Here is a 13873-nt window from a genome sequence, read left to right on the forward strand (position 1 = left end):
CCATATTGTTAAGCCAAGCCTCTAACCCACCTTGTCATAGCAAACCGTTGTTTGGCTATGTTACCGCTTTGCTCAGCCCCTCTTATAGCGTTGTTAGTTGCAGGTGAAGATTGGAGCTTGTTCCATGTTGGAACATGGATATTTTGTTGGGATATCACAATATCTCTTCTTTAAATAATGCATCTATATACTTGGTAAAGGGTGGAAGGCTCGGCCTTATGCCTGGTGTTTTGTTCCACTCTTGCCGCCCTAGTTCCCGGATTTTGCGTTCCTTACGCGGTTGGGTTATAATGGGAACCCCCTGACAGTTCGCCTTGAATAAAACTCCTCCAGGGATGCCCAATATTAGTTTTACCATTCACCACCTAGCCTTTTCTTTTCCCTTGGGAGTCGCGCTCCTGAGGGTCATCATTATTTTAACCCCCCGGGCCAGTGCTCCTCTGAGTGTTGGTCCAAACTAGAGCCCTGTGCAGCGCCCCCTTGGGGTTTGGTTTTAGTTGTATGGAGGGCTCATCTGAGTGTGTCCTGAGAACGAGATATGTGCAGCTCCTATCAGGATTTGTCGGCACATTCGGGCGGTGTTGCTGGACTTGTTTTACCATTGTCAAAATGTCTTGTAACCTGGATGCTGAGTCTGATCGGAATGTCTTGGGAGAAGGAATATCCTTCGTTGACTGTGAGAGCTTGTGATGGGCTAAGTTGGGACACCCCTACAGGGATTTAAACTTTCGAAAGTCATGCCCGCGGTTATGGGCAGATGGGAATTTGTTAATGTCCGGTTGTAGAAAACCTGAAGTTGATCTTAATTAAAATACATCAACCGCGTGTGTAACCGTGATGGTCTCTTCTGGGCGGAGTCCGGGAAGTGAACACGGTGTTGGAGTTATGTTTGACGTAGATTGTTCTAGGATCACTTCTTGATCTTAGTTTCTCGACCGTGCTTTGCCTTCTCTTCTCGCTCTCATTTGCGTATGTTAGCTACCATATATGCTAGTCGCTTGCTGCAGCTCCTCATCATACCTTTACCTTACCCATAAGCTTAAATAGTCTTGATCGCGAGGGTGCGAGATTGCTGAGTCCCCGTGACTCACAGATACTTCCAAAACCAGCTTGCAGGTGCCGTTGAACCGAGCAGGTGACGCAACCAAGCTCAAGGAGGAGCTCGATGAAGATCTTGTCCTTTGTGTTGTTTCGTTCTAGTTGATCAGTAGTGGAGCCCAGTTGGGGTCGATCGGGGATCTGTGTAGCATTTGCGGTAGTCTTCTTTTATTTTGGTTCCGTAGTCGGACCTTGATTGTATCTGGTTGATGTAATGCTTTATTCATGTAATTGTGTGAAGTGGCGATTGTAAGCCAACTATGTATCTCTTTCCCTTATGTATTACATGGGTTGTGTCAAGATTACCTCACTTGCGACATTGCTTTCAATGCGGTTATGCCTCTAAGTTGTGTTTCGACACGTGGGAGATATAGCCGCATCGAGGGCATTACAAGTTGGTATCAGAGCCTTCCCCGACCTTAGGAGCCCCCTTCTTGATCGAATCGCTGGCGTTATTGAGTCTAGAAATGTTTTGAGTCATTTAGGATTATATATATCGGAGAGTTAGGACTTATTTTTACTCTTCAGTCCCTTCGTCGCTCTGGTAAGGCATCCTGACGTAGAGTTTTGACTCTTCTCTTCTCAAATTTCACTTAAAAAATTTAGGATCACGCGGGTATCTTGGAATCGTTCCGATGGTTTTGTGACGAGAACATTGTTCTTGGTGCCTCCTGTCATTTAGGGGTTGTGGCAGTGTCCCGGGGAGTTGAGCTCCAAGGTGTTGTCGTCACAATTTTATCATTGCAGTTCTGGAATACCTGAGATTAGTTTCGCCGACATCGAAAATCTCCTTTATGCAGTTGTTGGTGAGATAACCTCGACACCACCCAGTACTGGGGCAGGAGTTCGGGAGTATTGCCATAACTCGTATAACGAATGCTTTTAGAAGGTTGAGGTAAATGATTTCCGAAGGTTTCTTGGTTATGTGTTGAAGGATGGATACAGCTGGATGTAGGATTTGCTAGTTTTGGGTGAGATATTATGCTTCCCCTGTATCCCCAACACCTGATTGCATAACTGGGAGAATTTCGGGAGTTTATAAGTGGGAATTCAAGTAGCTCTTAGGATATCTTACCGACGGATGTATGATATGAAATTGGGGTTCGACGTCTAGTGGTCCGCCTATCCACGGTTGGTTTTACAGTGGTCTCGTTGTGTCTTAAAGAGTCCTTGGCTATGCCGACTTGGGGACGCTTCGTATGTCATGTGCACTGCCTTGTACATGATGGTGCTGTACGATCGAGCCCGTGTAGGCCCCACCACGAAAACTTCGGATGAAATCTCTATCATATGTTTGTTCCGGCTTATTTTGCAAGCCAATCCTTCGTTTTGTTTTGAGTTGTGGTATTCGAGTTGCTTCGAAGTCAAGTGTTGATTCCATCCTTTCCCAACCGGTGTTCTCTACTCCGATGAGAATACTAATCCTTCTTGATCATCGAGATTGTCTTGTAAATCCTTTTCAACCGGTGTGTTTTCTCTTCAAGTGGATCCGATCATTGCAACATCCGCAAGATCAAGTATCACTTCTTCTCTATGGTGTTTGTTTCATCCATCCTCAAGTTGCCTTTGTTTTCCCGCCCACCCACCCTTTCTTCAAGGAATCCGATGTTTTAATCAAGTATCCTTTATATTCTTGTGAAGTCTCTCCATTCTTTTCCTTCTTGTTCTTATCCGGTGATTCTCATGAAGATTCTAACGGAGCCTCAAGTTTATAATTCTTTGTTCTTTTATGTTCCTCGGTGTGTTCAATGCAATGTTTCGATGGTGATCACATCCTTTTTCCTTGTTTCAAATGCTTTTCTTATGACGGTGCACCTCATTATCATTCCACTTCTCACTATTTATTGTTCCGGAGTGTTCAAGATATCTCGAAGATTCATGTTTCCACTCTACATTCGTTCAAGCTCTTTCGAGGATGTTATCTCATTCTAGCCATTTAAATCTTACCGGTGCATTCTCTCTTTTAAATCGTTCTACGGTGTTTTCTTTTCAGTGGGCCCTAACCCACAGGTCTTTCCCAGGATCTTACCCGTCTCTTCTTATTTTCCCGGAGCTTCTCAATTTCTTTTCAAAGTTTGACGTAAGAATGAGTTATCATCAGCCAAATGCTTTTCTCCAAGATCGGTTAAATTCTTTCATCGTTGGCTCAATCTCTTCGCTTTTGATTCTTCCGAAGCGTCTAAATAATTATTGGTGGTCTTTCTCGTCGCCATTCTCAACATTTGAAGACCGAAGAAGACTTTTCCTCCATATCTATCCGTTCTCTCAGAGATTCGTGGTTCTAGTTCGAGGCCTTCCTCTCATAATTGTTTTCGATCATCAAATTCTTTTCACCCATCCGGAGAAATTCAGGAGTGTTTTCAATTTGATTCTCCGGAGGTCATCAATTCAGGGTTATTCATTCCAGCTTTCAGCTCTCGTTCTCCAAATCTTACAAGTGCATCACTCAAGTATTCTCTTATCAGCTCATGATCTCTTCGTTCATTTGTATCTAAATCCCCTCAAGTATCTTCTTTTGTTCTCTTATTCTTACCGGTGCTTCTTTATCTTTCTTCGTTCATTTCCAATTCTTACGGTGGCTATTCATGATTTTTCTTCCTTGCTATCATATCTATTTATTCGTCGTCAATCCTAAGGGTGATTAGTTCAAGAGTTCTCTTCCTTGGTTATCATATCAATTCATTCGTTGTTTCGATTCCACCGGTGTTTCGTTGAAGACCTTCTCAAGTTGGCGCGATATCTATCTTAATCCTTTCTTCGAGAATAAGTAGTATGTCAAATCCATTGTTTGTCATCAATTTAAATTGGTGAAGGATAAGCATAATGTAATTCTTATTCTTGTTTCATCAAGTGAACTCAATTCCCTATTCCGGAGGCTCATCAAATTCTTGATCTCAATTGTTTCATCTTCTATTTTCCCGGAGTTCCTACCTCTCGCAATTATATCACCACGGAGATCCATCTAAATCATTGCAAGGATTCACCTTGTGTTTTCAACTTCTCTTTCTTTTCATTTGATCATTCTTTTACCGGAGTTCTTCATGGAGGCTCTACATGGTGGTTCATCAAGGATTCAATTTCTTCTTGAAGTGTTTCATCAAGTTTCTTTTTAAGAGGAGCTCAAGAATTCTTTATCTTGCAATCCGGAGTGCAATTCTCTCTTCCATATCATTGGAGGTGGTATTATGTCATTCTTGATAATTTGAGTTCATGTTTCATGATTCACAGGTTGTTAAGAATGGGGTATTGTAAATCAATCAATCTCTTCATTGGAGTTATCTTGGGTTATATTTCACCTAAAGCCTTCCCTAAGGATTTTTTTATTATGGTGCTCTCAAATAATCCAAGTTCTTCTTTTATCCTCCCGGTGAAATAAGTTTCTCGTCTCCTTGTTCTTATCAATCCAATTCTTTTTCCCGTCAGTGGCAGGTTGTCACCTCGTAATTTGAGATGTTTTCCATAAGCCCACAACAAGCTTTCTCTTTTCGTTGTTGGTTTTCCAACAACTCCGTTCGACTCTTCTCCTAAAGATGCTTTTCAAGCTCTTTTGAGGTAGAAGATGTTGTTTTCTCCTCCGTTCTTTTGATTCCATTCTTACTTTTGTTCTGGAGGCATTGTGATGTTGCTCTCTTCAACCCATCATCTTGTTTGTCAAGATCATGTTCAGTTCCTTCCATTTTCAGTCGAAGTGCTGCCCAAATTATACCATTCTTTTCCCTCTCTATCTTGGTTTAACCAGAGCGTTGTGTCCTCTGCTCAAGTCCTTTTCATCCTATCAAGTCTGCATCCCTTCTCAACCGAAGTGCTACCCGAATCGGTTCTTTCTTTTCCTCTTTCTTAACGGAGTGTTTTCAACTTTGTTCTTCTCTGTTGTTTTATTTCTTCCAATTTGTTCAACCTTCTCAAGGTTCTTTGGTCTCACTCGTTTGTCAAAGAAGCAACTTAGTTTTACCTCTTCTCTTTCTTTTCCGTTGTCCCTCCGGTGCCATTCTAGATCTCGGGACGAGATCCTCTCGTAGTGCTGGAGTGTTGTAACGCCCCGAGACCGATGTGCCAGGTGTCCTCTAGTTATTCGCTGTTGTTGCCTTGTCATTGCTTGTGTGTCATGCATTGCATATCATGTCATCATGTGCATTTCATTTGCATACATGTTTGTCTCATGCATTTGAGCATTTTCCCCGTTGTCCGTTTTGCAATCCGGCGCTCCTATGTCATCCGGTGTCCCCTTTTACCCCTTTTCGTGTGCGGGTGTTAAACGTTTTCGGATTGGACCGAGATTTGTCATGCGGCCTTGGTTTACTACCGGTAGACCGCTTGTCAAGTTTCGTGCCATTTGGACTTCGTTTGATACTCCAACGGTTAACCGAGGGACCAAAAAGACCTCCTGCATGTTGCAGCCCAACACCCTTCCAATTTGTCCCAAAACCCACCTAAACCTCTTCCATCATCTCGGTCGTTCGATCATGATCGCGTGGCCGAAAACCGCACCTCATTTGGACTCTCCTAGCTCCCTCTACCTATAAATATGTGTCTCCCTCCGAAATTTCCGCCGGACAAAAGCTCCCCACCGCGCCGGACATGTCCAGCCGCCACGTCCCTTCAGCCAATCAGAGCGCGACACGTCGCCCCGCCGCCGCTCCAGGCCAACCACCATCCACCACCTGTCACCGCCATTCACCACCGCCGCCGCGCCTCACCCGCCGGCCCGCCAGGGCCCGCGTGGGGCCCTCCGGGCCTGAGCCCCCGCGCCACCAGCCTCCGCTGGCTCTGCGCCGCCCGCCGAGGCACCCCGCCACCGCCGGCACATGCTCCGCCGCCGCCGCCAGGCGCTCGCCGTCCACCGCGACAGCTGTCGAAGCTCCGCCTGTGCTCGCTGCCGGCCACCACCCGTCGTGTGCCGCGCCCGAGGTCGCCGCCCGTCGTCCTCCTCTGCCGCGCCGCTCCGCCCGGACGCCGGCGAGTTTGCTCCGGGCTCCCTCCTTCCCCAACTCCGGCGAAGCCCTCCGGTGATCCTCGAAATCCGCACGCGCCAGATCCAGATCCAGATCGGGTCAAACCCTAGGTTGAACCCGTTTTCTGCCTAAGTCCCCAACTTTTTGGGCATTTTCATCGCATCATAACTCATCATCCATGGCTCCATTTTGAGCGTGTAGCATATCAAAATGTTCGTCTCGACGAGTACATCATTTCATCCTATTGCATCATTTTCATTTGAGCTCATCTTGAAGCCCGAAATGCTGTTGGAAGAGGGCTATGTGAGGAATTTGTCTGATCTGTTTCAGCAAATAGCTATTTGTCATTTTTGCCATGATTAATGTGTGCATGCTATGACCCTGAGCTCTACATGTGTTTTATTATATGCCATGCCATCTTTACAGAGGTGCTTGCCATGTATTTTTGTGATATTTGTGGTGACTAGCATAAGCTTGCAAAGTAGCATACTCGGTTATGCTGATTTCAGGGACTTAGAATTTCACTAAGTCCTTGTCCTGATTTTGTTATTATGCCATATGTTCATGTTGTTTCCTAGTGATCCGTGCCTCTTTTGAGGATGATCAGTAAGTATGATTTGTTAACATTGTGGTGCTCTATCCATCCATGTCTTTTTTTGCATTTATGGAGCACCCTATCTTGAGTCAATCAAGCTCTACTTTTGCTATATCGTGAATCCTGGCAGATTGTTGACGTGATTAGCGATTTTGCCGAGGATGTTACTATTGATCCGTGCATGCTATGTTGTTGTTCTTGCCATGTCTAGCTTCTATGCCATGTCTTCTTGATGGGTGCATGCTTAGTTTGTCATTCCATGCTCTGTAGTGAGTGCTTTGAGCTCGTAAACATGCCTACTCATTAACTGATTTGCATGCTCCAGTTTTTCACTAAGTCTGAATCTGTTTATGTTTTTGCCATGTTCACATGCTTGCAATTGTATTTTCTGATCCCTTTTGGCTCAAGGTCACTAAGGGACTTTTATTAAGTGCTTTGAGTAGTTTCATGCCATGCCATGCCTTGCTTTGCCATGTTAAGTTCCTGTAGCTTGTAGGTTTCATGCTCTAAAGTGTGCTTCCTGATGATAAATTCCAGACTTGTGTTAATTTCACAAGTCTGAAACATGTTATCATTTGCACTTTTGCCAGGCTTGTTTGAACCTGTTAATGGATGAATTAGCCATAGATCAGTGTTCATCTTTTGTCAAGCTTCATGAGTGGATCCCTGCCATTTATTTTTGTTGTCATTTTTGACTGCTGTAGCTTATTTATCTTGATGCATTTAGTTGGTCACTTTCTATTTATCGCAGACCGGTGCCATATTTGTTTTGCTTGCCATTTCCAAACCGTGCATCCGATTCCGGTGATCTTTATATCGATTTCGACCGAAATCACCTCACCTTTCCAGTGGCACTCTTGGATTTCCAAGTTGAGGCCAGGTTCAACCATTCCTTTCCAAATCATGCATATGCATCACATACCGCATTCCGCATATCATACCATGTTCGTGTGTTGGTTGTTTACTATGTTGTGTGCTTCTTTCCGGTGTTGCTTCTTCAGGTTGGTTCCGTAACGTCGCGTTTGTGAGGACCCGTTCGACTACGTCCGTTTGTCTTCTTCATGGACTCGTTCTTCTTCCTTGCGAGATCTCAGGCAAGATGACCATACCCTCGAAATCACTTCTATCTTTGCTTGCTAGTTGCTCGCTCTATTGCTATGCCTATGCTGTGATACCTACCACTTGCTTATCATGCCTCCCATATTGTTAAGCCAAGCGTCTAACCCACCTTGTCCTAGCAAACCGTTGTTTGTCTATGTTACCGCTTTGCTCAGCCCCTCTTATAGCGTTGTTAGTTGCAGGTGAAGATTAGAGCTTGTTCCATGATGGAACATGGATATTTTGTTGGGATATCACAATATCTCGTATTTAAATAATGCATCTATATACTTGGTAAAGTGTGGAAGGCTCGGCCTTATGCCTGGTTTTTTCTTCCACTCTTGCCGCCCTAGTTTCCGTCATATCGGTGTTATGTTCCCGGATTTTGCGCTCCTTACGCAGTTGGGTTATAATGGGAACCCCTTGACAGTTCGCCTTGAATAAAACTCCTCCAGTAATGCCCAACATTGGTTTTACCATTCGCCACCTAGCCTTTTCTTTTCCCTTGGGAGTCGCGCTCCTGAGGGTCATCATTATTTTACCCCTCGGGCTAGTGCTCCTCTGAGTGTTGGTCCAAACTAGAGCCCTGTGCAGCGCCCCCTCAGGGAAACTCGAGGTTTGGTTTTAGTTGTATGGAGAGCTCATCTATGTGTGCCCTGAGAACGAGATATGTGCATCTCCTATCAGGATTTGTCGGCACATTCGGGCGGTGTTGCTGGACTTGTTTTACCATTGTCGAAATGTCTTGTAACCTGGATGCCGAGTCTGATCAGAATGTCTTGGGAGAAGGAATATCCTTCGTTGGCCGTGAGATCTTGTGATGGGATAAGTTGGGACACCCCTGCGGGGATTTGAACTTTCGAAAGCCGTGCCCACAGTTATGGGCAGATGGGAATTTGTTAATGTCCGGTTGTAGAAAACCTGAAGTTGATCTTAATTAAAATACATCAACTGCGTGTGTAACCGTGATGGTCTCTTCTCGGCGGAGTTCGGGAAGTGAACACGGTGTTGGAGTTATGTTTGACGTAAGTTGTTCTAGGATCACTTCTTGATCTTAGTTTCTCGACTGTGCTTTCCCTTCTCTTCTCGCTCTCATTTGCGTATGTTAGCCACCATATATGCTAGTCGCTTGCTGCAGCTCCTCATCATACCTTTACCTTACCCATAAGCTTAAATAGTCTTGATCGCGAGGGTGCGAGATTGCTGAGTCCCTGTGACTCACAGATACTTCCAAAACCAGCTTGCAGGTGCCGTTGAAACGAGCAGGTGACGCAACCAAGCTCAAGGAGGAGTTCGATGAAGATCTTGTCCTTTGTGTTGTTTCATTCTAGTTGATCAGCAGTGGAGCCCAGTTGGTGTCGATCGGGGATCTGTGTAGCATTTGCGGTAGTCTTCTTTTATTTTGGTTCCGTAGTCGGACCTTGACTGTATCTGGTTGATGTAATGCTTTATTCATGTAATTGTGTGAAGTGGAGATTGTAAGCCAACTATGTATCTCTTTCCCTTATGTATTACATGGGTTGTGTGAAGATTACCTCACTTGCGACATTGCTTTCAATGCGGTTATGCCTCTAAGTCGTGTTTCGACACGTGGGAGATATAGCTGCATCGAGGGCGTTACAAATTCATACTAACAACATTGCAATCATGCTCATCATTCAAATATTTAGTGCCAAACATTTTATAGATTTCTTCTTCTAGCACTTGAGCGCAATTATCCTTTCCATCATACTCACGAAAGATATTAAAAAGTTGAAGCGTATGAGACAAACTCAATTGCATTTTTATAGTTTTCTTTTATAAACTAAACTAGTGATTAAACAAGAAACTAAAAGACTCGATTACAAGATCTAAAGATATACCTTCAAGCACTCACCTCTCCAGCAACGGCGCCAGAAAAGAGCTTGATGTCTACTACACAACCTTCTTCTTGTAGACGTTGTTGGGCCTCCAAGTGCAGAGGTTTGTAGGACAGTAGCAAATTTCCCTCAAGTGGATGACCTAAGGTTTATCAATCCGTAGGAGGCGTAGGATGAAGATGGTCTCTCTCAAGCAACCCTGCAACCAAATAACAAAGAGTCTCTTGTGTCCCCAGCACACCCAATACAATGGTAAATTGTATAGGTGCACTAGTTCGGCGAAGAGGTGGTGATACAAGTGCAATATGGATAGTAGATAAAGGTTTTTGTAATCTGAAATTATAAAAACAGCAAGGTAACTAATGATAAAAGTGAGCGTAAACGGTATTGCAATGCGTTGAAACAAGGCCTAGGGTTCATACTTTCGGTAGTGCAAGTTCCCTCAACAATAATAACATAATTGGATTATATAACTATCCCTCAACATGCAACAAAGAGTCACTCCAAAGTCACTAATAGCGGAGAACAAACGAAGAGATTATGGTAGGGTACGAAACCACCTCAAAGTTATTCTTTCCAATCAATCCGTTGGGCTATTCCTATAAGTGTCACAAACAGCCCTAGAGTTCGTACTAGAATAACACCTTAAGACACAAATCAACCAAAACCCTAATGTCACCTAGATACTCCAATGTCACCTCAAGTATCAGTGGGTATGATTATACGATATGCATCACACAATCTCAGGTTCATCTATTCAACCAACACATAGAACCTCAAAGAGTGCCCCAAAGTTCCTACCGGAGAATCACGACGAAAACGTGTGCCAACCCCTATGCATAGGTTCATGGGCGGAACCCGCAAGTTGATCACCAAAACATACATCAAGTGAATCACGCGGTATCCCATTGTCACCACAGGTACGCACGGCAAGACATACATCAAGTGTTCTCAAATCTTTAAAAACTCAATCCGATAAGATAACTTCAAAGGGGAAACTCAATTCACTACAAGAGAGTAGAGGGGGGAGAAAACATCATAAGATCCAACTATAATAGCAAAGCTCGCGATACATCAAGATCGTATCACCTCAAGAACACGAGAGAGAGAGAGAGATCAAACACATAGCTACTGGTACATACCCTCAGCCCCGAGGGAGAACTACTCCCTCCTCGTCATGGAGAGCACTGGGATGATGAATATAGCCACCGGAGAGGGATTCCCCCTCCGTCAACGTGCCGGAACAGGTCTAGATTGGCTTTCGGTGGCTACGGAGGCTTCTGGCGGCGGAACTCCCGATCTATTGTGCTCCTGGAGGTTTTTAGGGTATATGGAGAAATATAGGCGGAAGAAGTACGTCAGGGGGGCCACGAGGGGCCCACGAGGGTGGAGGGCGCGCCCTAGGGGGGTGGGCGCGCCCCCTACCTCGTGGCCTCCTCGAAGCTTCCCTTACGTGCACTTCAAGTCTTCTGGGATTCTTTCCTTCCAAAAAAGAGTTTCGTGAAGTTTCAGGTCAATTGGACTCTGTTTGATTTTCCTTTTCTTCGAAACCCTAAAACAAGGTAAAAACGGAAACTGGCACTGGACTCTGGGTTAATAGGTTAGTCCCAAAAATGATATAAAAGTGTATAATAAAGCCCATAAACATCCAAAACAGTAGATAATATAGCATGGAGCGATCAAAAATTATAGATATGTTGAAGACGTATCAGCCACCTGTGTGTGAAGCACATCTTTAGAACCAGTCTCATGAACGCGGTCATGTAATGTCGGTCCGGGCCGCTTTATCCAACAATACCGCCGAATCAAAGACGTTGGTGGTAAGCAATATGACAATTATTGCCCACAACTCTTTGTGTTCTACTCGTGCATATAACATCTACCCATAGACATGGCTCGGATGCCACTGTTGGGGAATGCAGTATTTCAAAAAAATTCCTACGATCACGCAAGATCTATCTATGAGATGCATAGCAAAGAGATGGGGAGAGTGTGTCCACGTACCCTCATAGCACGAAAGCGGAAGCATTTAGTAACGCGGTTGATGTAGTCGAACGTCTTCACGATCCAAGTGATCCTAGCACTGAACGTACGACACCTCCGTGTTCAGCACACATTCAGCACGATGGCATCCCTCAAGCTCTTGATCGAGTTGAGGACGAGGGAGAGTTCTGTCAGCATGATGGTGTGCCGACAGTGATGATGAAGTTACCGGCGCAGGGCTTCACCTAAGCACTACGATGATATGACTGAGGTGTTGAACTGTGGAGGGGGGCACCGCACACGGCTAAAAGATTGTTTGTTGTGCTATTGGGGTGCCCACTGGCCACGTATATAAAGGAGGGAGGGAGAGGGGAGGCCGGCTAGGTTGGGCGCGCCAGGGGGGAGTCCTACTTGGACTCCTAGTCCAAGTAGGATTCGCCCCCTTTCCCTTTCTTCCACTGGAGGGAAATGAAGGAGGGGAGAAGTAGAAGGAAGGAGGGGGCCGCGCCCCACCCCTAGTCCAATTCGCTTTGGGCAGGGGGGAGGCGCGCGCCACCTCGTGGCCCTTCTTCCCTCTCTCCACTAAAGCCCACTAAGGCCCATTAACTTCCCCGAGGGGTTCCGGTAACCTCCCGGTACTCTGAAAAAATGCTCGAACGTCTCGGAACCATTCCGATGTCCAATTGCAACCTTCCAATATATGAATCTTTAAATCTCGACCATTTCGAGACTCCTCGTCATGTCCTTGATCTCATCCGGGACTCCAAACAAACTTCGGTCATCAAATCCCATAACTCATAATACAAATTGTCATCGAACGTTAAGCGTGCGGACCCTACGGGTTCGAGAACTATGTAAACATGACCGAGACACATCTCCGGGGAATAACCAATAGCGGAAACTGGATGCTCGTATTGGCTCCTACATATTCTACGAAGATCTTTATCGGTTAAACCGCATAACAACATACGTCATTCCCTTTGTCATCGGTATGTTACTTGCCCGAGATTCGATCGTCGGTATCATCATACCTAGTTCAATCTCGTTACCGTCAAGTCTCTTTAGTCATTCCATAATGCATCATCCTATAACTAACTCATTAGTCACATTGCTTGCAAGGCTCATAGTGATGTGCATTACCGAGAGGGCCCAGAGATACCTCTCGGATTCATGGAGTGACAAATCCTAATCTCGATCTATGCCAACTCAACAAACACCATCGGAGACACCTGTAGAGCAACTTTACAATCACCCAGTTACGTTGTGACATTTGATAGCACACAATGTGTTCCTCCAGTATTCGGGAGTTGCATAATCTCACAGGTAGAGGAACATGTATAAGTCATGAAGAAAGCAATAGCAATAAAACTAAACTATCATTATGCTAAGCTAACAGATGGGTCTTGTCCATCACATCATTCTCTAATGATGTGATCCCGTTCATCAAATGACAACACATGTCTATGGTCAGGAAACTTAACCATCTTTAATTAATGAGCTAGTCAAGTAGAGGCATACTAGGGACACTTTGTTTGTCTATGTATTCACACATGTACTAAGTTTCTGGTTAATACAATTCTAGCATGAATAATAAACATTTATCATGCTATAAGGAAATATAAATAACAACTTTATTATTGCCTCTAGGGCATATTTACTTCAGCATGCACGTATGGTGAACTGTTATGTGATGAAGTCGAAGCATGATTAATTTATTGATTGTCTTCCTTATGAGTGGCGATCGTGGACGAGCGAGGGTCTTTTCCTACCAATCTTGAAGCAAATATGCCCTAGAGGCAATAATAAAGTTGTTATTTATATTTCCTTATATCATGATAAATGTTTATTATTCATGCTAGAATTGTATTAACTGGAAACTTAGTACATGTGTGGATATGTAGACAAATAGAGTGTCCCTAGTAAGCCTCTACTTGACTAGCTCGTTAATCAAAAGATGGTTAAATTTCCTAGCCATGGACATATGTTGTCATTTGATGAACGGGATCACATCATTAGAGGATGATGTGATGGAGAAGACCCATCCGTTAGCTTAGCACTATGATCATTTAGTTTATTGCTATTGCTTTATTCATGACTTATACATGTTCCTATGACTATGAGATTATGCAACTCCCGAATATCGGAGGAACACTTAGTGTGCTATCAAACGTCACAACGTAACTGGGTGATTATAAAGATGCTCTACAGGTGTCTCCGATGGTGTTTGTTGAGTTGGTATAGATAGAGATTAGGATTTGTCACTCCATGTATCAGAGAGGTATCTCTGG

Source organism: Triticum urartu, chromosome 2A (genome assembly GCF_056163025.1).
Source record: "Triticum urartu cultivar PI428250 chromosome 2A, HENAU_Tu73, whole genome shotgun sequence".
NCBI classification, from domain to species: Eukaryota; Viridiplantae; Streptophyta; class Magnoliopsida; order Poales; family Poaceae; genus Triticum; species Triticum urartu.